Source organism: Oryctolagus cuniculus, chromosome 7 (assembly GCF_964237555.1).
Source record: "Oryctolagus cuniculus chromosome 7, mOryCun1.1, whole genome shotgun sequence".
Taxonomy (NCBI): Eukaryota; Metazoa; Chordata; class Mammalia; order Lagomorpha; family Leporidae; genus Oryctolagus; species Oryctolagus cuniculus.
Window position 1 is genome coordinate 85,330,867 of NC_091438.1, and position 25,491 is coordinate 85,356,357.

Consider the following 25,491-nt stretch of genomic DNA (forward strand, 5'->3'; position numbering starts at 1 on the left):
AATGTCTATTGAGGTCCTTGGCCCATCTCTTAAGTGGGTTGTTGGTTTTGTTTTTGTGGAGTTTCTTGATCTCTTTGTAGATTCTGGTTATTAACCCTTTATCTGTTGCATAGTTTGCAAATATTTTTTCCCATTCTGTTGGTTGTCTTTTCACTCTCCTGACTGTTTCTTTTGCAGTACAGAAACTTCTCAATTTGATGCAATCCCAATAGTTGATTTTGGCTTTGACTGCCTGTGCCTCCCGGGTCTTTTCCAGAAATTCTTTGCCTGTGCCAATATCTTGAAGGGTTTCTCCAATGCTCTCTAATAATTTGATGGTGTCAGGACGTAGATTTAGGTCTTTAATCCATGTTGAGTGGATTTTTGTGTAAGGTGTAAGGTAGGGGTCTTGCTTCATGATTCTGCACGTGGAAATCCAATTTTCCCAGCACCATTTATTGAATAGACTGTCCTTGCTCCAGGAATTAGTTTTAGATTCTTGATCAAATATAAGTTGGCTGTAGATGTTTGGGTTGATTTCTGGTGTTTCAATTCTGTTCCATTGGTCTATCCATCTGTTTCTGTACCAGTACCATGCTGTTTTAATTACAACTGCCCTGTAGTATGTCCTGAAATCTGGTATTGTGATGCCTCCGGCTTTGTTTTTGTTGTACAAGATTGCTTTAGCTATTCGAGGTCTCTTGTGCCTCCATATAAATTTCAGCACCATTTTTTCCAGATCTGAGAAGAAGGTCTTCGGTATCTTGATTGGTATTGCATTGAATCTGTAAATTGCTTTTGAGAGAATGGACATTTTGATGATATTGATTCTTCCAATCCATGAGCATGGAAGCTTTTTCCATTTCTTGGTATCCTCTTCTATTTCTTTCTTTAAGGTTTTGTAATTTTCATCGTAGAGATCTTTAACGTCTTTGGTTAAGTTTATTCCAAGGTATTTGATTGTTTTTGTAGCTATTGTGAATGGGATTGATCTTAGAAGTTCTTCCTCAGCCATGGCATTGTCTGTGTATACAAAGGCTGTTGATTTTTGTGCATTGATTTTATACCCTGCTACTTTGCCAAACTCTTCTATGAGTTCCAATAGTCTCTTAGTAGAGTTCTTTGGGTCCCCTAAATACAGAATCATGTCATCTGCAAAGAGGGATAGTTTGACTTCCTCCTTCCCAATTTGTATCCCTTTAATTTTTTTTCTTGCCTAATAGCTCTGTCTAAACCTTCCAGAACTATATTGAATAGCAGTGGTGAGAGTGGGCATCCCTGTCTGGTTCCAGATCTCAGTGGAAATGCTTCCAACTTTTCCCCATTCAATAGGATGTTGGCTGTGTGTTTTTCATAGATTGCTTTGATTGTATTGAGGAATGTTCCTTCCAAACCCAGTTTGCTTAGAGTTTTCATCATGAACGGGTGTTGTATTTTATCAAATGCTTTCTCGGCATCTATTGAGATAATCATATGGTTTTTCTTCTGCAGTCTGTTAATGTGGTGTATCACATTGATTGTCTTGCGCACATTAAACCATCCCTGCATACCAGGGATAAATCCCACTTGGTCTGGGTGGATGATCTTTCTGATGTGTTGTTGCATTCTATTGGCGAGAATTTTATTGAGGATTTTTGCATCTATGTTCATCAGGGATATTGGTCTGTAATTCTCTTTCAGTGCTGCATCTTTTTCCGGCTTAGGAATTAAGGTGATGCTGGCTTCATAGAAAGAATTTGGGAGGACTCCCTCTTCTTCGATTGTTCTGAATAGTTTGAGAAGAATTGGAGTTAGTTCTTCTTTAAATGTCTGGTAGAATTCAGCAGTGACTCCATCTGGTCCTGGGCTTTTCTTTGTTGGGAGGGCCTTTATTACTGTTTCAATTTCTGTCTCAGTTATGGGTCTGTTTAGGTTTTCGATGTCTTCCTGGTTCAATTTAGGCAGGTTGCATGTGTCCAGGAATCTATCCATTTCTGATAGGTTTCCCTGTTTGCTGGCATACAAGTCCTTGTAGTAATTTCTGATGATTCTTTTTATTTCTGTGGTGTCTGTTGTTACATTTCCTTTTTCATCTTTGATTTTATTGATTTGGGTCTTTTCTCTTCTTTTTTTAGTTAGTTGGGCCAATGGGGTGTCAATTTTGTTTATTTTTTCAAAAAACCAGCTCTTCGTTTGGCTGATTTTTTGTAATGTTTTTCTTGATTCAATCCTGTTGATTTCTTCTCTGATTTTAATTATTTCTCTTCTCCTACTAGATTTGGGTCTGGTTTGCTGTAGGTTTTCTAGATCCTTGAGGTGAATTGAAAGCTCATCTATTTGGTGTCTTTCCAATTTCTTGATGTAGGCACCTACTGATATAAACTTTCCTCTTAACACTGCTTTTGCTGCGTCCCATAAGTTTTGGTATGTTATGCTGTTATCCTCATTTACTTCCAGAAAGTTTTTGATTTCTCTTTTGATTTCTTCTATGACCCATTATTCATTCAGGAGCATGTTGTTCAATCTCCATGTGTTTGCATATGCTCTAGGGATTCCTGAGTTGCTAATTTCCAACTTCATTCCTTTATGGTCTGAGAAGCTGCATGGTATGATTCTAATTCTTTTGAATTTGCTGAGACTTGCTTTATGGCCTAGTATGTGGTCAATCCTAGAGAAGCTTCCATGTACTGCTGAGAAGAATGTAAAATCTTTAGCTGCAGGATTGAAAGTTCTGTATATATCTGTTAGATCCATTTGGGCTATAGTGTCGTTTAAATCTACTGTATCCTTGTTGATCTTCTGACCACATGATCTGTCTATTTCTGAGAGTGGAGTATTGAAGTCCCCCAGTACTACTGTATTGGGGTCTAAGTCTCCCTTTAAGTCCGTTAATAAATCTTTTAGATAAACTGGTGCCCTGTAGTTAGGTGCATATACACTGATAATTGTTATATCTTCCTGTTGAATTGATCCCTTAATCATGATATAGTGTCCCTCTTTGTCTCTCTTAACAGTTTTTGTGGTAAAGTTTATGTTGTCCGATATTAAGATGGCTACGCCCGCTCTTTTTTCATTTCTGTTGGCATGGTATATCTTTTTCCAGCCTTTCACTTTCAGTCTGTATGGATCTTTGTTGGAAAGATGTGTTTCTTGTAAGCAGCCAATAGATGGGTTTTGTTCCTTAACCCAATCAGCCAATCGGTGTCTTTTAACTGGACAGTTCAGGCCATTCACGTTCAATGTGACTAATGATAAGTGGTAACTTTGCCCTGCCATTTGCCAAAGATAAGTTCTAATATATGCTTTGAATTCCCTGTGATCTTTTGCTGTGAGGTTTCCTTCCTTGGTTTCCTTCCTTTACCTTCTTTCATATTGATGACCGTGTTTCTGTGTTTCTGTGTGTAACACATCTTTAAGCATCTTTTGCAGGGCTGGACGAGTGGCAACAAATTCTTTCAATTTCTGTTTGCTATGAAAAGTCTTTATTTCACCTTCATTCACAAATGATAGCTTTGCAGGATATAATATTCTGGGCTGGCAGTTGTTCTCTCTTAGTACCTGGGCTATATCTCGCCATTCCCTCCTAGCTTGTAGAGTTTCTGATGAGAAGTCAGCTGTGAGTCTGATTGGAGATCCTCTGAGAGTAATCTGACGTTTCTCTCTTGCACATTTTAGGATCTTTTCTTTATGTTTCACTGTGGAGAGTTTAATTACAACGTGTCGTGGTGAGGATCTCTTTTGGTCGTGTTTATTAGGGGTTCTGTGAGCTTCCTGTACTAGGATTTCTCTGTCCTTCTCCAAACCTGGGAAATTTTCTGCTAATATCTCACTAAAAAGGCCTTCTAATCCTTTCTCCCTCTCCATGCCTTCAGGAACTCCTAGAACCCGAATGTTGGGTTTTTTAATAGTATCCTGAAGATTCCCGACAATATGTTTTAGATTTCTAATTTCCTCGTCTTTTCTTTGGTCTGACTGTATCCTTTCCTGTTCTCTGTCTTCTAAGTCCGATATTCTCTCTTCTGCTTCACCCATTCTGTTTGTAAGGCTCTCTATTGTGTTTTTCATTTGATCTATTGAATTCTTCACTTCAGTCACTATCACAGTTTCCTGTTGTACTAGTTGTTTCGTTTCATTTTGATTCCTCCTTAATATTTCATTTTCACGAGAGAGATTTTCTATCTTGTCCATTAAGGATTTGTGTAGTTCCAGAATTTGTTTTTGAGAACTTCTTAATGTTCTTATCAATTTTTTGAGATCTGCTTCTTGCATTTCTTCTATGTCATCATCTTCATAATCTTGAATTGGGGTGTCTTTTTCATTTGAGGGCGTCATAGTGACTTCCTTGTTTTTATTACCTCAGTTTTTGCGTTTGTTATTTGGCATATTGGAGATACTTGGTTTCTTCACTGTGGTGCTTTTTCTTGTTATACTATGACTCTAGATTAAGTGGACTATCTGTTTTTGATGGAGCCTTAGGGCTTGAGATGGGTGTGGCCTGAGAGCTCTGTTTGGTGTGCCAAAGGTGACACTCCCAGGTTAGGCGTGGTAAATCTCTCTCTCTCTCTTTCTTTTTTTTTTTTTTTTTTTTTTTTTTTTTTTTTTTTTTTTTTTGATTCAAAAGGGAAGTAATTCCGCACAGCTGAACAAAGTTGGAGGTAGTTAGCAGGCAAATGATATACCCACAGGAGCCAGAGATCGGAAGCTCTTTCCCAAGATCCCCACAGGGAATCTGTTCGGCCCTCAGAGTGGGCTCAAATTCTCCTTCAGCCTCCCACTGGGTTGCCAAAGTTACGGAATTGTAGCGTCTCTGGAGAGTGCTCACGTGAATTCCGTGAGTTCTCTCCCCCACCGTCTCTTTTTTCACAGTCTCAGTTCAGTAGCACCACAAATTTACTAGGTCCTAATCTCCTGTTAATTCGCCCCGCCCAGAGTCAGGTTTTTCTGCTAGGCTCAGGGCTGGTGCAGACCTGAGGTCGCTCTGCTTATGACGTATGTCCAAGATGGCACCTGCTCTTTGTCTTGCTCGCCCTTGAGAGGTGAGCGGAGAGAGAGAAACCCGTGTCCGTACTAGTCACCCTTTTTTTTTCTCTCTCTCTCTCTCTCTTCCAGTTAGCCTTGTGAACTCCCCCCCCCCCCCCCGGGGGTCGTTCCCTCTAGTCTCCTCTCTCTGCTTGCCTGCCGGTGTCTCGGGCTATTGAGGTTCGGCTCACCTCGCGTTCCAGCGCTGGTGTGTTGAGTCTGCCGCTGATGTCCCGAACTGTGGGCTCCCACGCTCTCCACGCAGGTCCGCTGTGAGTCACGCGTTCTGGAAGAGTTTCTTCTGCTGTTTCCTCCCCTACTCTTCCTTGAACCTGCAGTATCTCCACTTTTATTAAACTATCTCTCCCCAGACTATCAGTGTGCTCCCTTCCTATTCTGCCATCTTGCCGGAAATCTGTACTATGAATAATTTCTAAACTGTCCTGCACATCAGGCTTCTCCCTCAAGATGTAGATGGAAATGTTGGGCAATTTGACATAAGTCACCTCCAAAGTTCTGAATTCCACAGGAGGCTGAACATTTTAAAAGATGTTTTAGCTTTGGATTCATTATTTTTTTAGACTTCCTTCCTCATTTGTCTTTTACTCTAGGTACAAAGTTGTTGGGATAACCATATTAATGAATTTGTGGCATATTATCATCCTACAAATTTTGCATGGACCTAGTCTGATTTTCTTTAAATTCCACTCTTATTCCCTTCTCCTTAAAATAGCCAACTATTTTATGTGATATTTTGTTTAATTTATTAGAGATGCAGACAGACAGAGAGAGTGACAGATAGGGAGAGTTCTCACCCACTAGTCTACTCCCCAAATGTACACAGAGCCAGGGAAGGGCTGGGACTAAAGCCAGAGATTGGGAATGCAATCCAGATCCCCCATACAGGTAGTTGGAATCCAACAGCCTGATCTATCACCACTGCCTCCAAGGGTCCACAATAGTAAGAAGCTGTATTCAAGAGCTGGAGCCAGATATGGAACCCAGATACTTCCATATGGAACATGGGCTTCCCATTTGGCATCTTTACCATTAGGCCAAATGCCCACTCCTGTGTTTTCATGTATATTTTTATTTGTATCTATTATCCTAGAAATGTCTAGGACTTTTGTGCATTTATCTTGAATATTATAAGTGATCTTAGGCTATTCTGCTTCTTAATTCCTTTATTAAATATCAAATTTTTAAGGCTCATTCAGTTTGCAATAGGTATATCAGCTTCCCCTCTTCTAATTGGCACAATCTTCATGCTGTTTATTAACTACATTTTAACTAGCAAAAGAAATTTAGGTAGGAACAACACACATCTGTATCTAGAATATGTATCTACATCTGAGTATAATTGCAGCTATCTCCAACTGATCCCCCAGGAACCATTGGATTACCACCATAATTACTAATTTTAAAAAGATTGACTGAGTTCTACTAAATGCTCCATTTTGTTTATCCCATTATTGAGAGCCTCCTCTATGGAGGAGTTTGCATAGAAACTAATTATCTTCACAGTGCTTCAATTTTAAGAGACTTATCTAAATTTATCTTTCTTAGACCTTATATTAGAGCATTTTTCATCAACACAATAATGAAATACCTGAGACAAGCTACTTTGTAAAGAGACAAGCTATTTTTTCACAGGTTTGAAGGCTGAAATTCCAATATAAAGCAACCCCAGTCAGTCTGACCTCTTGTGAGGTTCTAATGACAGATGACATCAAGGAAGCTCATATGGCACCAAGAAATCACATTTCCAGACAGGAAGACAAAAATCTGGATGGGGCTGGGTTTGTTCTTTTTATAACTCTCCCATGAGAATTTGCTCAGGGTCCCACAAGAACTGCCCAGTTTCTTCCAAGGGCAGTACCTCTAATGACCTGAGACCTCCCATTAGACCAACCTCCCAATATAGCCACACTGAGGACCAAACTCCCAGCCATGTCCCTTAGATGACAAATTACATCCAAACCATAACAGATTTCTTTAACATTAGTCTTTCAATCTCATGTCGAATTCCTTTACCAGCTGGCTAATCTCTTAGTATTTCATTCTGATTAGTGTAGATTCATATTTCAAGTCATTGTCCCAAGTCCAGCCCACTGAGAAGAGTTCTTCCTACTAATATCTTTTGGAATCTGGTGTAGCAGCCATCTACTTCTGTCTGATGTTGATAGTCAATGCAGATATAAATCAGGAGTGAAGTTTTTCCTCCTCTATTAATTAGCAAAGGGAATTCTCTAGGAAGTCAGGAGGAGCGATATCAAAACAATAGGAGCAAGTAAAAGAGTATCTCAAAAAGTTCTTGGAAAAATGGAATTAAAAGGCTCTTATTTTGGTATAAAAATTTTTGAAATCCATGCATTATTTTGTCATAGAATGCATTATTTTCCATGAACTTTTTGAAGACTCCTAATATCATGGAAATCTGAGTTGCCTTTGTACAAATTTTGTCTGTGCTTTCTGGACCAGCTAGAGCCCAATCTTAATATGTACTGTTTCCACTTAAGAGTAGAATACTGGAATTCACCTCCAATTTTATGATTCAGCTGATTAGATATCACCTAGTTCATAATGGGCAGATCACAGAACATAGCCAATTTTTGCCCAGGGTCAGTTGTTCTGATTCAACTAGAGTAAGCCTAAAACTGTTTTCCAGCTGAAAAATTGCATTTGACAAAGATGGTTATCTCTAAAATTTTAATTTTAGATGTTAAGCTGTGATTCTGTTATAGTAGATTGACAAAGAGTGTCAGAACAGTGCATATACCAGCTACAGAGCCTTCTGATATTATGAGATATGCTTAGTTATAAGGTCCAAATAGCAGTGTAGGTCACATGGCATCCTGAAACTGCTGCAGAACCTTTTTGCTTCAGGGCCCCAACCGAACAAAGCACTTGAATAGACAAAGCTCCAAAGAAGATATACAGATGACCAATAATCCCATGGAAAGATGCATAAGAATTGCTACCATTAGGGAAATGCAAAGCAAAATCACAATAATATATCACTTCACACACATTAATTTGTATTATGAAAATAAATAGCAAATGTTGGCAAGGATCTGGAATAATTAGAAGCATGCTGCATAGAAGTTGGGAGTGTAAAATGTTGCACCACTGTGAAAAACTGTATGGAAGTTCCTCAAAAAATTAAGTTATGGTTTCTCTTATATGAAGTACCAGTAATCAAATTCATAGAAATACAGAAACTTAAGATAGGTGGTCATCAGGGTTTTCAAGAAGAGATTATGTTATGGAGAGTTACTTAATGGGCTCACAGTTTCCATTTGGGAAGATCAGTAGTTCTAGAAATGGATGATGGTGATGGTTGTACAGTGTGAATTAGTACCACTGAACTGTACACCTAAAAATGGCTCAATTGGGAGGCAGACATTTAGTGTAGTGGTTAAGACACCACTTGGGATGCCTACATCTTGTCTCAGAGTACCTGGTTTCAAGTTCATCTCTACTCCTGATTTCAGCTTCTTGCTAATGTGCACCCTAGGAGGCAGCAGATGATGGCTTAAGTGTTGGATCCCTGACACTCACATGGGAGACACAGAGTTCCCAGCTTCGGGCTTCAGCCTGGCACAACCCTGGCTGCTATATACATCTGGGGAGTGAACTAGCAGATAGGAGCGTGCTCGCTCTCTCGCTCGCTCTCTCTCTCTCTCTCTCATTTTTTCTCTGCCTCTCCAGTTCTCTAAGATCTTGGCAGCCTTACAAATTACCCAATAAAGAGTAGAGCAGCATGCCCAAATCTGGAATAAGTTGATGCAAAAGTACAAAAAGGCTCACCAAGACTCCTATTATTGTAAGAGGAAAGTCAGAGTGCAACAACTTGTCTCCACCTCTAAGGAGATAACTAGATATGTCCCCAAACCACTGTTCCCAGGCACTTCACCCATTAGTTTTCCAAACTTTTTAATCCTGTCCTGTGGTTTACCTTTAGGGTATGTCTTCTTTTCTGCTCTCCAAGTCTAGATAGCATAATGTCCTCAGTTTAATATACCCACATGGTATTTTCTGAGTTGTCAGAACTTGAAGATACCCATTTGTTCTGTTTTATGATGGAGAAGAAAATGGGGATGACATAGCGCTAATGTAAGACAGTGTTGGGATACTGCTGCCCCTGCCGCATGAAGACAAGACAGCTACTTCTCATTGTCTTTATTGGTAGGAAGGTGGGTCGGAAATATTTTTGTTCTGTTAGTAGCTGCTGCTGCTAATGGCAATGTTATTTAGTAGAGATTCCAAACCAGAAACAGCAGCTATGATTGGTATAACCACCAGTTTAGTTTGTAATAAATTATAGTTATCTCCAAGACTTATCTGGTAGTTGTACCAGCCAAGCAGGTAAGTAAAATGGCTAAGACATATCATAGGAATCATTACTCCTGTATCTTTCAGGTCTTTGTGGCAATAATATATGCAGTTTTCCAAAGGATTTGGTTAATATGTACAGTTTTCCAAAGGATATACTCTTGCCTTAGGCTTACTGTTGATGGGAGGGATCAGGAAGAGATGATTGCACTAACAACTACTTGGCTCTTAACATAATAACCTTCAATTTATGCATTAGGAAGTTTCCCCATGCTCTGGATTGGATAGAGGAAAATTAGGCTCACAATCCCATTGGGCCACTTGGAAAAGTAATTGGGCCAAAACTCCATTTATCACCTGGCATTCATAAGCTTCTACTCTGAACAAGTACCATGATGATATGTTTTATTTCTAGGGACTGTCATAAGTTCACAGCCAGATCTAACAGCCCCCAGGAAGCCTAGGAATTTATATTTCCCCTGTGCTTAGTCAGCTAGTGACCACGTGTCCCTCCAAAGAAGGCTCGGGGGAGGACTCATAGTACACATGTTTGACCACATTGCAGGGTTCTTCCTCAAAGAGAATCTGACTCCCTCTCAATTAGGGCATTCTGGTAAAGTATCTCATGAGTTTGATAAATCAAACACTAAATCCCAGCCGGCACCGTGGCTCACTAGGCTAATCCTCCGCCTGCGGCGCCGGCACACCGGGTTCTAGTCCCGGTTGGGGCACCAGATTCTGTCCCGGTTGCCCCTCTTCCAGGCCAGCTCCCTGCTGTGGCCCAGGAGTGCAGTGGAGGATGGCCTAAGTGCTTGGGCCCTGCACCCCATGGGAGACCAGGAGAAGCACCTGGCTCCTGCCTTCAGATCAGTGCAGCGCGCCAGCTGCAGTGGCCATTGGAGGATGAACCAACGGCAAAGGAAGACCTTTCTCTCTATCTCTCTCTCACCGTCCACTCTGCCTGTCAAAACACACACACACACACACACACACACACACACACACACACTAAATCCCAACTACAGGAGCTTGAGATTTATATCCATAAGACCTAGAACTTTCCCCACCTAGATATCTAGTAAGCTGTAGTATATTTAATCCCTCTGTACCCTGTGTCCCATTACCAAAACCACAGATGCGGGTCCCAGCATTCTAACACCACTTTATCCTTGTGGCCTACTATGACAAATGCTCCTGCATTTTCTCTAATTATAAAGCCCTATAACTTGGACCCCACCTCTCATGGATTCCAATATTCCCGTTTCAATCAGAGAACCTAATTCTGATGAATTACTTAACACTGCAGTAAGACTTATTTTAAACCCTTCCAGAGCTGCTAAGGTTAGAGAGTAGGTATTAGATTGCATAGAATAGAGTCATCTCCACATTTCTATCTTCCTGAGTTTTTGGACACCTTTAGAGATGGAAGTTGTAGCATTTCATACTCATTGACTGTAGGCCACAATGAAGTAAAAGCTTCAAAATGCCATTTTATCAGACTATTCATAGTGTTCCAGGTGTTTGAATAGGGACAGCATCCACAAGCAGAGAAGATTAAGAGGGATTGGTGGTTCAAAGTTTTGATCTTGCACCTGTCTACTTAAATGTCCTCATCCCTTGTCTTAGAGTTGTCTTTCTCTACCAGTGCTCTTAGCATGAGATACCTGCCTATTTGAAGATATACAAGTATTAAATTCTACAAACCTTATAATGATTTAGAGTTGTAGCCATACTACCTTGTGACTACAGGAAACTTATTCTCATTTATACCCTTTGGTAAGCCACTGAACAGCACAGCTGGAGAGTAACAGAGCCTGCTGGATGATACAGCAGAGTAGAAAAAAGTGGAGGTTGGCTCTCTAAAGTCAAAAGATAACATCAAGCCAATTTGCTTATACATTCTCATTTATTCCGAATCTGTATCAATAGTATATTCCAGTGTTAGCAAACCATTCCCAGTGAATCAAATTGGTCTATTTTTGTATGAACTAAGTGCCAGGAAAGATTTTTACATTCAAATTAGTCAACAAATCTTTTTAAGATTTTATTTATTTGAGAGGCAGAGTGACAGACAGAGGGAGAGGCAGAGAGAAAGGTCTTGCATTTGCTGGTTCACTCCCCAGATGGCCCAATGGCTGGAGCTGTGCCCATCCGAAACCAGGAGCCAGGAGTTTCTTCAGAGTCTCCCATGCAGGTGCAGGGACCCAAAGATTTGGGCCATCTTCTGCTGCTTTCCCAAGCTACAGCAGAGAGCTGGATCAGAAGTGGAGCAGCCAGGACTCGCAGCCAGGACTCAAACTGGTGCCCATAAGGGAAGCTGGCACTGCAGAAGGCAGCTTTACTCAGTACACTGCAGGGCCGGCCCCCAGTAAATAAATCTTTAAAAACAAGACTAGTTTGATTATAATTTCCTTGTAGTATGTCTTGAAATTTGGTATTGTGTTGTCCCCAGCTTTGTTTCAGTTGTTTATGATTGCTTTAGCTATTCAGAGTCTCCTATGTTTCCATATGAATTTTAGTGTATTTTTTTCTAGATCTGAGAAGAATGTCATTGGTATTTTGATTGAGATCACATTGTACTTATAAATTGCTTTGGGTAGTATGAATATTTTGTTTATATTAATTCCTCCAATCTATGAACATGGAAGCATTTTCCATTTTTTTTGTGTGTGTATCATCTTTTATTTCTTTACTGTTTTGTGATTTTCATCATAGAGAACTTCAACATCCTTGGTTAAATTTACTCTAAAGTATTTATATTTTTTTGTAGCTATTGTGAGTGATACCTGCTGCTCGCTATGGGGCAGCAGGTCCGATAGAGCTCCTCAGGGCCAGCCTGGGGGGCTCAGGGGCCAAGCGGGATGATGAGTGTCAGTGGCAAAGGAATCACAGCAGAGCCCAGAGATCAGTCAACGCCCAGGGCACAGCCTGGTTCTTGACTTTATTGGGAGGGGGAAAAGTTTTTATAGACACAGAAAGGGGGCTGTCCAGGGCACAAGGGAATTGAGCCAACCAGCTGAAAGGTAAGGCAGGACACGAGCCGAGCATGCCCTCAAGGGCCTATCACAGCCGAGGACACACACTGTTCACAAATACAGAAGTCTCCTGTCAGGCTGGGTACCTCCCCCGGGGGCCATCTTGGATTGTTGGAAATGCTGAGTCACTGGGATGCGTAAGTGTGATAAACTGGAGCAAAGGCTTAGCGGCCTTGTGGAGCAAAGGCTTAGCAACTTTGTTTCCTTTTCGATTGGAGCCCCCCCCCCCCCATACTGATCTTACAAATTTGTTCTCAGTCATGGCATTTTCTGTGAAAACAAAAGCTACTGACTTTTGTGTGTTGGTTTTATATCCTGCAATTATTTTTTTAAACAAAGGGTGGATCCAGGAGCTTCTTTTTTTTAAGATTTACTTATTTTACTTGAAAGTCACAGTTACACAGAGAGAGGAGAGGCAGAGAAGTCTTCCATCTGCTGGTTCACTCCCCAGTGAACCAGCCGTTGGCCACAACAGCCAGAGCTGTGCCAATCCGAAGCCAGGAGCCAGGAGCTTCTTCCAGGTCTCCCACATGGGTGCAGGGGCCCAAGGACTTGGGCCATCTTCTAATGCTTTCCTAGGCCATAGCAGAGAGCTGGATCAGAAGTGGAGCAGTTGGGACTCGAACCGGCACCCATATCGGATGCCAGCACTGCAGGCGGTGGCTTTACCCACTCTGCCACAGCGCCGGCCCCTATATCCTGCAATTTTAACAAACTCGCTTATGAGTTCCAGTAGCCTCTCAGTAGAGTCTTTTGGTTTTGCTATATATCTTGGATCATGTCATCTGCAGATGGGGACAATTTGATTTCTTCCTTTTCAATTTGTTTCCCTTTGATTTCTTTTTCTTGCCTAATGGCTCTGACTAAAACTTCTAGATTATGTTGAATGGCAGTTAGTGACAGTGGGCACTCTTGTCTGGTTCCAGAATTTAGTGGCAAACCTTCCAAATTTTCCCTATTCAATATGATGCTGGCTGTGGATTCATCATATATTCCCTTGATTGTGTTGAGGAATGTTCCATCTATACTCAATTTGCCAATTTGTTTTTTATCATGAAAGAATGTTATGTTTTATCAAATGCTTCCTCTGAGTCTGTTGAGATTGAGATAATCATATGGCTTTGATTCTTCACTTTGTTAATGTGATATATCACATTTATTGATTTGTGTACATTGAACCATTCCTGCATACCAGGGATAAATTCCACTTGGTCCAGGTGAATGATCCTTTAGATTTGTTGTTGGATTCAATTAACTAGTATGTTGTTGAGATTTTTTTGCATCTATGTTCATCAGAGATATTGGTCCATACTTCTGTTTCTTTGTTGTATCTTTTTCTGGTTTCAGAATTGAGGTGATGTTGGCCTCATAAAAGGAGTTTGGACGGATTCCCTCCCTTTCAATCATTTTGAATAGTTTGAGAAAAATTGGAATTACTTCTTCTTTAAAAGTTTGGTAGAATTCAGCAGTGAAGCTATATGATTCTGGGATTTTCTTTGTTGGGAGTGTCTTTATTACTGATTCAATCTCCACCTTGATTATTGGTCTACTTAGGTTTTCTATGTCTCCATGACTCAACTGTAGATTGTATGTGTCCAGAAATCTATCCATTTCTTCTAGATTTTCTGATTTGTTGAAATATAGCTGTTTGTAGTAATTCCTGATGATTGTTTTTATTTCTGTGATGTCTGTTTATAGGATCTACTTTTCCCTGTCTGATTTTATTAATTTGGATCTTCTCCCTTAGCTTTTTGGTTTGTTTGGCCAATTTTGTTTATTTTTTCAAAAAATGAAATCTTTATCTCCCTAATATCTTGTATCTTTTTTGTTTCAATTTTGTTTATTTCTTTTCTAATTTTAATTATTTCTTTCCTCCTACTAATTTCTAATTTGATTTGTTCTTGTTTTCCTAGGTCCTTGAGATGTATTGTTTGTTTATTCGATGCCTTTCCAATTTCTTGATATAGATTCTAATTGCTATAATCTTCCCTGGGAACACTGATTTTGCTGCATCCAATATGTTTTGATACATTATCATCTTTTTACATGCTGATATGGGTGCTTTTATGCTACAACAACAAAGTTGAGTAGTTATAACCAACACCATATGATTGGTGAAATCTAAAATAGTTATTACCTGGCCTTTTCACTGAAAAAGTTAGCTGATCTCTGATGTGTTGTATTATCACACTTTAGTACCAAGACTCTCTAGTATGTTCTCATCCAGGGTTGGGTAAGTTCCTCTTCTTTATACTTTCTTTTTTAATTTTTTACAATTTATTTTATTTATTTGACAGAGACAAGCAATGAGAGTTTCCATCTACTAGCTCCATTCTCAAATGCCTGGGAGCCAGGAACTCAATCCAGGTTTCCCATGTGGGTGGCAGAGCCACAGCATGAGCCGTCACCTGCTGCTTCCCAAGGTACATGTTTTCAGGAAGCTGGAATTGGGAATTGAGCTGGACTCTCATATGGGTGTGAGCATCCCAAATAGAAGCTTACTGCTGCACCAAAAACCCACCCACCAATGTACTTTACTCTATGGAGGTCATAAGTAACTTTAGCAATGAACCATTTAATTTGATTTGTGAGGGGCAGAATAGGATTGAAACACTCCATGAGAGAGTAATAATGGGAAGGGGGGATATATTCAGACCCTCTATAGAGAAGTTTGGTTCTGAAGGGGAGAGAAGGGCAATAACCAGAGAATAAACTTAAGGCAAAAAGTTATTTTTAAATGAGAGAAACATGACCATATTTAAATACTCATTAGCGGCTGTCGCCGTGGCTCAGTAGGCTAATCCTCTGCCTTGCGGCACTGGCACACCGGGTTCTAGTCCCGATCAGGACACCGGATTCTGTCCCGGTTGCCCCTCTTCCTGCCCAGCTCTCTGCTATGGCCCGGAAGTGCAGTGGAGGATGGCCCAAGTCCTTGGGCCCTGCACCTGCATGGGAGACCAGGAGAAGCACCCGACTCCTGGCTTCAAATCAGCGCGATGCGCCGGCCACAGCGGAAGGTGAACCAACGGCAAAAGGAAGACCTTTCTCTCTGTCTGTCTCTCTCTCTCTCTCTCTATCTCACTGTCCACTCTGCCTGTCAAAAAAAAAGAAAATACTCATTAGCAGGACCTCCTGGTTGAAGACAAAGCTGATAGAAGGGAGTCTAAGTGTAATGTAGTCAAACTACAACAAATGCGCACTCTAGCTCTACTTCCTAACTTGCTCTTTTGCTAAATAGGAACTATTTTTAAGATTTTATTTATTTGAAAGGCAGAGTTATAGAGGCAGAGGCAGAGAGAGAGAGAGATCGATCCAGGTCTTCCAGCACTGGCCCATTCCCCAGATGGCTGCAACAGCCTGAGCTGTGCTGATCTGAAGCCAGGAGACAGGAGCTTCTTCCCAGTCTCCCACGTAGGTGCAGGGGCCCAAGGACTTGGGCCATCTTCTACTGCTTTCTCAGACCATAAAAGAGAGCTGGATTGGAAGTGGAACAGCCGGGACTCTAATGGGTGCCCATATGGGATGCTGGCACTGCAGGTGACAGCTTTACCCGCTTCATCACAGCACTGGCCCCAGAACATTTTTTAACAGAAGAAGATTCTGAGCCATGTGTTCCTTTACATATGACTTGTGCAGAAAGCTCATTGAACAATGTGATTTAAAAAGCTAAAATGAACTATAGTAGTATTAAATATTGAGGCAGCAAATCTCCCAGGACCATGAAGTTGAATGATACCTGATATTGCTGTTAGTAAGAAGTTAGCTCCAGATCATAAGTGATCATCTTCTACCTTTTTCACTGAAAAAGTTAGAAAAAAATTTATATGCATACTTAGGATATCAGGATGTCGTAACTCTGAGGTGTATTGTATTCATCAAAATAAAAACAAATAACTTTCCCTTGAGGGAATGCTCTTTGTAACCCAAAGGTTTGTGCATACTAATGATATTTACGAATGTGCAAATACTATCTATGATTCTGTCTCCTCTCTGTAGAATATTTGATGTGAAATTAAAATTACAATGCTTTATAAGGAATTTATGTTCAATGAGATGTTGAAATGAAATGTTATTCAGTGACTAGCTGGTCAATGAGAAAGTTATTTCCAAGAGAATTAATTTTTAAAACCTACTACAGTAATAGAAAAACTCCCTAGGAGCAAATAGTATCATCTCTAAAAAGTAGCAAGTTCCCTGGAATATTTTCAACCAAGGATAAGAACATCTTTCCATTGGTCCTTTTTATTAAATCATGGCACCATGGTGTTTCTTGGCTTACCTTTAAAGACCGCTGCATTTATCCACTGAGAAAAATATTTATTCTGGGATTTCTAGCATTATGCAACTGCCTGATTTTCCTAAACAATGTTCTTTCTTTTTTTGATGTGGCCAAGGAATTAAAGAATTCCTGGCATATTCACTCTTCAGTCTCAATGTTTTTTCAAGGTCATGTGACTGTAACTGAAGGATGGTATTGGGAGGCTCACTGTTGCCTTGTAAATTTCCTTCTGTACAAATGAGTGTTTTAAGGGCAGTCAACACAGCACATCTGTAGTAAATGAGTCTACCATGCTGTTTTTGTTGAGTTGAACTTCTGTACAAACACAGTACCTCAATCATTTAGGAAAAAGGAAAACAACTTTTCCTTGCAAAGATCATAAATCCATTTGTCACCAAAATGAAGGCTTACCAGTCTTTCTATTTTTTTTTTATTTCTGCAGCTAATAAAACTGACTATTGTAAAGGAGGGAAAGAAACAAAACCAACAACTCAATTTAGGACAAATCAAGGCCTTTCAATCTTGACTTTATAGTTTGTCAGGTGAACATAGGCTTAAGTGTTGACTAAAATGAGATTTTTGTCTTACAAGAACATGAGCTCTTCAGTTTTCCATTTGTGGATTGTGTCCAGTACTGTATAGGGAGAAGAAACACACTTCATCAGCCAACTCATAATACTATCATAGAGTAGCAGGACCACCATGGAAGCCTCTGTAAGGAACACCAGTGGCCCTGCCACCCATCTAGGCTGTCTTCTCTAGTCTTCTGCAGGTCACATTAATGAAATTTCTATTTCTAAGATACATTTCTTTCTTCGCGGTATTTTGGAGATGGAAACATACCTGCACTAGCCAGAGCTACATTTAGCTAATGCTGTCAACTCCTATTAAGATGTTATTGCTTATCCAGATTGCTGCTTTCTCCCTCTTCTTCCCCTTGCCCTGTTTTGGCCCATTTTCTGCTCATTAAGGATTCTTCTAGAACAGACAAATCTCAGTTAGTTTTGCTGCTTATTAGCAACACAATGAAAGATTTGCTAAAGGATGTAACTTTCCTAGTGGAATCTTCTGTAAATTTCAGTCAGATAAAGTTCACGCCCTTTGCAGACTGGTGATCCTCAGTGATCTGGCCTTTACATTTACAGACTTATACAGTCTCCTGGCTCCTCCCATGTACTGTGCATTTCAGTCACAATAAGAGCTAGCAATTATCAAATGCTTATTACAGGACAGACACCTTTCCAGGTGCTGATTATGTATTAACTTATTTAACCTTCATAAACCGCCCCCACCATAAAGTAGATATGCCTGTTACTTCCAATTTACAGAAAAGGAAGCTGATTCTCAGAGAGACTAAGTAACTTGCCCAAGATCACAAAGACAAGTAGTGCAGCCAGAATTCAATACCAGGCACTCTAGTTTCAGAACCCATTTTCCCGCAAGTATGCTTAGTTGCTTTTCCCCCACCAAATTCTGTGCATTTCCCTTACTTTTCAGCCTTAGAGTATGTAATTTCTTCTCTTTGCTTGAAAAGCTTTTCCAGCTTTCCCTTTATGAATGATTTCTTGATCTTTCAGGATTCAAAGAACAACTATGTCCTCCATGCACTCTTCTTGTCAGAGTTAGTCTTGTCTTCTCAGAACTTCTCTACAATCAGTGTGCTTCTTCCATTAGAACATGGGTAATATGGATGTTAACTACTTGTTCTTGTATCTTTCTCTTCCAAGAAATCATGGATTCCCATAGAGCAGAATTGTGTTTTATTCATCTTTATGTCCCTAACACTATACTCAGTGTCAGATCCATAGAAGAAGTTCCATAGATTTTTGAGAGATGAATGTTCTCTACATAGTAACTGTGACCTTGGAGACTTGGGTTTAAAATTTAGATGTGTTAAATACTTAAAATCTTAAGCACCATCTATAAAGTAAGTTCAGTGATACCTAGTCATAAGATTCTTATAAGAATCAAATGAAATATTAAATGTTCTCAGTTCACTATATGAACTATTAGCATCATTCCTCCATAATAATAATTATTAATAGTTAAGATAGCATTAATTCACCCAACAAGTATCTTTTGGTACCTAATATGAGCCAGAAATTAGGAAATATGCAGTGAAAAAGTTGGACAACAACTTCTCATGTGGCACATACATGTAATAATAATAAATTGTTGACATCTGACTACTTTTGACCTTAAAAAACTCACAATTTAATATGGATCAAACTAACAATTGGATAAAATAGACAGTAAAGAAGCATATAACTCCAAATTGTGGTAATTGCTATTTAAGGAATATGAGTAGGCAGTGTTATAAAATAGCACATAATGGGAGAGACAGTTTATATGTGGGGTAAATTAGGGAAGCTTCACTCCAGAGGTTATGCCTCAGCTGAACACTTAAGACTAAGTCACAAATGAGAAGAACTTGCCATATGAAGGGATCCAAAATGCACACATCTGTAATAAGGAGGGAGTTTGACAGGTTCACAAGATTACTGGAAGATCAAATAAGACAGTGTGGATATAGTGTTTGTTTTTTAAACTAAAGAGTGGAAATTATTTCTTCATAGTGGTGTGATCCAAGACATGTCTAAGAGCCAAAGTGTTAATGAAATGTCCTCTTGCTATTCCCATTAGACCTGTGATTGTGTGTGGAGATCTGGTAAAGGAGATTCATATAATACTCTTATTTTGGTCCAAGATTGTATTAACATTTGTGCTCTCCATTTTTCATGATTGTTATACCATCATTTGTTTTAATGGAAATATGTAAATAGTTCTGTGAGATAAAGCAGAGTCAAAATGCCTTATTCATTACAGCTGAACAAGAGGTTAGTGTTGTATACACTTGGGAATGGACCTAAGTCAAGCATACCTGTTTTCACTACCTAAAGACTTGTCTCAATTCTACCCTCAGCTCCATAAACTTTAATATGGTTAGAGATTCAAAGTTAAAATTACCTCCTAACTTTAGTGTATGGTTCATTCATAAATCTTATTTCTAGCAGTTGGTTATGTTACTTATGACTGGTACTGTAGGAAAATGTTATGAATGCTACATTATTTATATTATAATGTATCCCAGCATATAATCACCTAATAATTACCATCCCACATATTTTTAAATAGCCAGTTCTTTCCTGGGGAGGTAGGGTGATATATTTAGTAAACCAAATAAAGTGAGAAAATTCCACTAAACAGAGTGTTTTTTATTTTCTGGAGTAAGGAAAGCAAAGTATTACTTTTATAACTAATGGTTTTGATGGCTTAACGAAAAATTCAGTACACATGTTGTCTAATAAAAAAACTTAAACACATTGAACATATTTTTGTGGCATAGAAAGTAAATTAATTCTAATTACTTTTTCTCGCAGAGTTAGTAACTATATAAATGTGATGCTACATGTACAAGAGGTTCTTGGCAATAGACAAAGAAAAGAAGGAAGAAAAATTTCCTAGAAAATTTTCAAGGCAGTGCTTAAATAAAAAATCAATAATTTTGAGCTCAATGTCATTTTAAATTTATAAATTCTGCTATTATGAAATTAGTGTCATAAATATGTATAATTCCACTCAGCATAATTTTAAAGATAATTTTCCTTAGCTAATCTTTAAAATGCAGAGTTCTATTGCTGCCAGGATTTAAACAAATTTTATTTATTATTACTTAGTATATTTGCTTCAATCCTGAGAATAAAACATCAAAACCACAGAGCAAGGGGAATAACAACCAGAATGATATTCTTTTTGGTATATTTCACTATTATACACACACCAGTAACCATCATTCCAAAATATGTTCCTTATGTCTTCTAAATATCTACAGATTAGCCTGTTTCCCTCCCAAATCTTCCCATTTAGTTACAAAGTAGAGGCACACCCCTATTATTCCTTCTTTTCTGCAGAGGGAAGTTGATGTGAAAAGCAACCTCCTCTTCTTTCCTTAACTGATATTAGATTAAATAAAATAATAAAATGTAATTATCATTCCTGATAATTACTCAACAATTACTCCTGATAAGTTACTCAACAAAAAGTAACTCTAGTTGTTGTGGTTGATGTGGTTTTGTTGTCAACATTTATCCAGTTCTCCTTTTAGTCCCAAGACTTAGGCAGCTATCAATTTCATTCCTGTCCAAATTTGATACCACTTTCCTTCAGGGTTCAAAAATGTTTTCATTAAAGAAATTAGCTCTACCTGATAATAGGAGAAACTCTGGCCATCAAACGGCCTGTGCTTTAATAAATTAATAATTGTATTATTGTTTTTAAGACTCAGGTAAACTGTTCTATTTTCATATCTTTGGTAATTCTTACAGTTTTATTTACTTTTTAAAATTTGCTCAGAATGACTTGTCCTTTGCTGAATGGTTTCAGACAAATCATTGAGAAGACACTGGAAAGAATGCCTAGGGATTAACATCTGTTTCTATTGCAAGCAAAATGAGTCATCCATCTGTGTATTCATAATAAGAAATGTTTGTTCTTTACTTGAATGAAACATTGCTTGGAACTTTGTACAGAACACTCTGCTGCTATCCTCAAATTTCTCTCTAAGAAACCAACATGAACACCAAATGACTTGGAATACATTCATTGGGCTAGGTTGAAAGTCTGATAGAACTTCAAGTAAAAATGAAGCTTCCAGTCAACCCTAACAATGAATTTTATGTGCCTTATTATTCTCAGTTCAAAATACCTATTGATTTGAAGGATATTCAATGCTATATGAGTTTCCATTGTCTATGTATCACCCAAAAGATACATTTTTTTTCTCTTGAAAAATAAAAATCCTAAAATGTGCCCAGAATTACAATAAAAATGAGGTGAAGTCATATTATTTTAGAATTGTGGAATTTTTAATCATCATAAAATCATCTCTGTTAATCTTTTAATGTAATGCATCTCCCTACAACTTTCATTATTTGAATAATACTTGTATATTGAGGGATAGGAGGCTCACAACATTGCAAGACAGCTCAGCACTTTTTTAAAAAAAATAAAATTCTTGGCTGGCGCCGCAGCTCACTTGGCTAATCCTCCACCTGCAGCGCCGCTGGTTCTAGTCCTGGTTGGGGCACCAAATTCTGTCCCAGTTGCTCCTCTTTCAGTCCAGCTCTCTGCTGTGGCCAGGGAAGGCAGTGGAGGATTGCCCAAGTGCTTGGGCCCTGCACCCGCATGGAAGACCAGGAGGAAGCACCTGGCTCCTGGCTTGGGATCAGCGCAGCCATGGCGGCCATTTGAGGGGTGAACCAACAGAAAAAGGAAGACCTTTCTCTCTGTCTCTCTCTCTCTCACTGTCTAACTCTGCCTATCAAAAAAATTAAATTCTTATATTCATCTGTATCTATAATTTAATTTTTCACCTAATTTAATTCTGGAATTAATTTGTTAGTCTATTTGATTTTCTTTTCATGCTTGCATGCATTCATTTCCTTCTATCTTTTGTACCAGTATATTACCTTTTAAAATAAGCTTTCTCTGAAGGTAATTGACTTCTTTAAGACTTTCAGCTGATTCTGTTTTTATTGGGGAGGGTACTATTTTCAGAATTTTGTCCATAAACATGCCTTTCCTATAAAGTTTTATTCCCATTAAAGACCTGGTCATTGCTATAACACCTATGTATTCTCTGAACATTTTTCTTCAAATATTAAATCATAAAGTATCAGATAACCATGACTGGATTTGCTTTCATATACATGGATGAACACTAAAATGCCTTCTTAATGGTTCTTACAAATATTGAGCACATTAATATAGACATGGTGAGAAATAGAAAAGACAATCTAGATTGTCACCAAAAAAGGGATAAAGAAACAAATTTAGCAATCTGATCCTATAAGTACCACCCTTTAGGCACCTGGCATAGTGCATAGCACCTAGTATTCAAAAGATATATGCTTATTTGTTATTTTAGTGAGTTTTATAGTTATGAAGAATATCTAGAAAGCATAAATTTAATATATTTCATTTTTTAGAAAGAGTACTAAACATATGATGATATAATTTGTAGCAAATATCATTTGAAAAAAAAGGAGAAATGCTATAGCATTAAATTCAAAATTGACTTCACTTGTTAAACTCCATCTTCTCAACCAGGCCTTCCATAGAAATGACTGTAGTCTGTCTTCAGCCAAACCTCTCTGCTATCACATTTTTAACTTTAAAGGCAATATTTTTGTCTTATACTGCAGTTCCATGCGATTGTCTCACTAATTCCCTTTCTTATTACCACTAAAGACTGACTTCCCCTACTCAGGACCTCTCTAGTATTTATTTTATATTTCACCTGGATTTTTTCACATTTTTGCCTTCATCATAACTATTTAAATATTATATTTCATATTTTTTCATTTAATTTTAAGTTTTTTCAAACAACATCCATATCTTATTTATATTTGTATTCCCAGAGAGGTTCTCATATTTTCCCTACACAGAGATGATATTCAAAAGTACATGTATAATGCATGGAAGAACTATTGCATAATCCAATCCAGTATGCCAAGAATCAACTTAAAAGTAGCAATCATTTCCTAGAAGAGAGGTTAGCAGAGCTGGTGCTGTAGCATAGCGGGTATAGCCACTGCATGCAGTGCCAACATCCCATGAGGGTTCTGGTTTGAGAACTGGCTACTCCGCTTTCAATCCAGCTCTCTGCTATGGCCTGGGAAAGCAGTGGATGGCCCATGTCCTTTGGCCCCTGCACCCACGTGGGAGACCCAGAAGAATCTCCTGGACCCTGGCTTCAGATCATCCAAGGTCTGGCCGTTGTGGCCATTTGGGGAGTGAACCAACAGATGGAACACTTCTCTTTCTCTGCCTCTCTTTAACTCTGCCTTTCAAATAAATAAATAAATCTATTTAAAAAAGAGAGAAAGGTTAGCAAAATTTTCTACAAAGATGAATAAATATTTTGATTTTTTGCAGGGCAAAAAGCACAATCTGGCATATGATTTAGGAATCTATGTAACAGGATGGAAAATAAATTTTCACAAAAATTTTATTTATGAAATTTAAAATATAATTGTGCATAATTTTTGTATTTACATCAACTAGTTAAGAAAAATGTCATTCTTTGGAGAATATAATTCTTCATTTATTGCAGCTACCTATTATCAAATTTTTCTACTCATCTGTTATTAACTATAATGAGATTTTGCAAATTTTACATATTTCATTTTTGAAAATTATTTTCACACAAACAGGTACTTCCAAATACTACAGTTCACAAGCATATGATTTTAATTGAGAGTATTCATTTTTTGGAAGGAAGTTGTAGAATTCTATCAGATTTTCTCTTTATATTTGTCTTTTAACATGACATTAAATTGAAGATAAATTATTTCTAAGTGAAGGTTATATGGGCATCTCACATCAGCACAATCAAATGGATTTTGAAATGTAGAAATTTCTTGAATCTAAGTGTACAATATGCTGCTGAAACTGAGCTCAGAAAAGCAACCCACTCTAAATTGAATTGTAAAGGACATTGGCGTGGCATCTCATTAGTCAATCAAGAAACAAGGCAAATGTTTCTGAGTGATTATCTTTAGATCTTGAAGAATCAATACAGTACTGCTCAGGTGTTCATTCAAGGAGTCCAGGCTGTTTTTTTCTTTCAAAGATTTAATTGACTTATTTGCAATGCAGAGTTATGAGGAGAGGGGGAGACAGAGACAGATCTTCCATGTCCTAGTACACACCCCAGATGGCTACAACAGGCAGGACTGGGCCAGGCTGAAGCCAGGAGTCACTGTGTGACAGACGTGTCACTTCTTGTTTTAATTTGATAGCATGGGAAGTACATAAAGTTCCTTAACATTAATTTTGGTTCAAACATAAGTTATTATCAAAATGACTTTACCACAGTATCCATCCCATATATAAATACCCTTTTGCTTTGTGATTTTAATTCATTTATAAACATTAAAAAGTCAGAAGTAAAACCTAATTTCCAAAGCCATTCATTGTTCACTTGTATTGAGGGTAGTTTATCTCATTCAAAAAAAATTTTAATCTCAGCCCCCCCAAAAAATAATTTAAGTAAACATGACCCTTTTTAAGCCATCAGACGTCTGTGTAATAGGACAAGTCAGGCTGTTCCATTTCTATTTCTGACAAGGTAGTCTCAGAACCAATGAAAGTTAAACTCACAAGAGCCAATTGAGATTACTGTTGACAATGTGGGTTCAATAACAAATGCTAGATTCAAACATTTTCCTTAGAGTACCTGATGGCAAATAATACAATGAATATTCAACCTTTAAACACTTTATGTTTTCAAAAGCTTTGTAAATCTGTCCCAAAACTCTTTGGATCCACAGCCATCAGTTTTATTGCATCATTGTAGGTTCCACTTCAGATTGTAATGATTTAGTATATTCTTAACTTCAAAAATATTTTCAGGGCTGGCTCTGTGGCATAGCAGGTAAAGCCTCCCTGTGCAGTGCTGGCATCCTATATGGGCGCCAGTTCGAGTTCCAGCTGCTCCACTCTGATCCAGCTTTCTGCTATGGCCTGGGAAAGAATGAATGGCCCAAGTCCGTGGGGCCCTGCACCCACGTGGAAGGCCTGGAAGAAACTCCTGGTTCCTGGCTTTGGATCAGCACAGCTCTGGCCAGTGCAGCCAATTGGGAAGTAAACCAGTGGATGGAAGACACCTCTCTCTTCTCTGCTTCTCTTTCTCTCTCTGTATAATTCTGATTTTCAAACAAATAAATATTTAAATAAAAAGAAAAAATATTTTCACATATAGCATCCCACAGATTATTCATACCAATTACTTCTTCAGTCACTTAAAACTCAGCATGAAGCCGGCACCGCAGCTCACTAGGCTATTCCTCTGCCTTGCGGCGC

General features: G+C 38.6%; 1 protein-coding gene and 1 long non-coding RNA gene across 9 annotated transcripts in view; one reads left to right on the forward strand and one right to left on the reverse strand.

Annotated features, from left to right (window-relative positions):
- The window catches only part of COL24A1 (collagen type XXIV alpha 1 chain), a 419,676-nt gene that overhangs the window by 341,605 nt on the left and 52,580 nt on the right, over positions 1–25,491 (forward strand). The gene's annotated exons all lie outside the window — the stretch shown is intronic.
- LOC138850411 (uncharacterized) lies at positions 12,091–18,463 on the reverse strand. Its single transcript, XR_011390147.1, has 2 exons — positions 18,117–18,463; positions 12,091–17,260 (listed from the first exon to the last, which is right to left on the reverse strand). It is a non-coding gene; the product is annotated as an uncharacterized lncRNA (long non-coding RNA).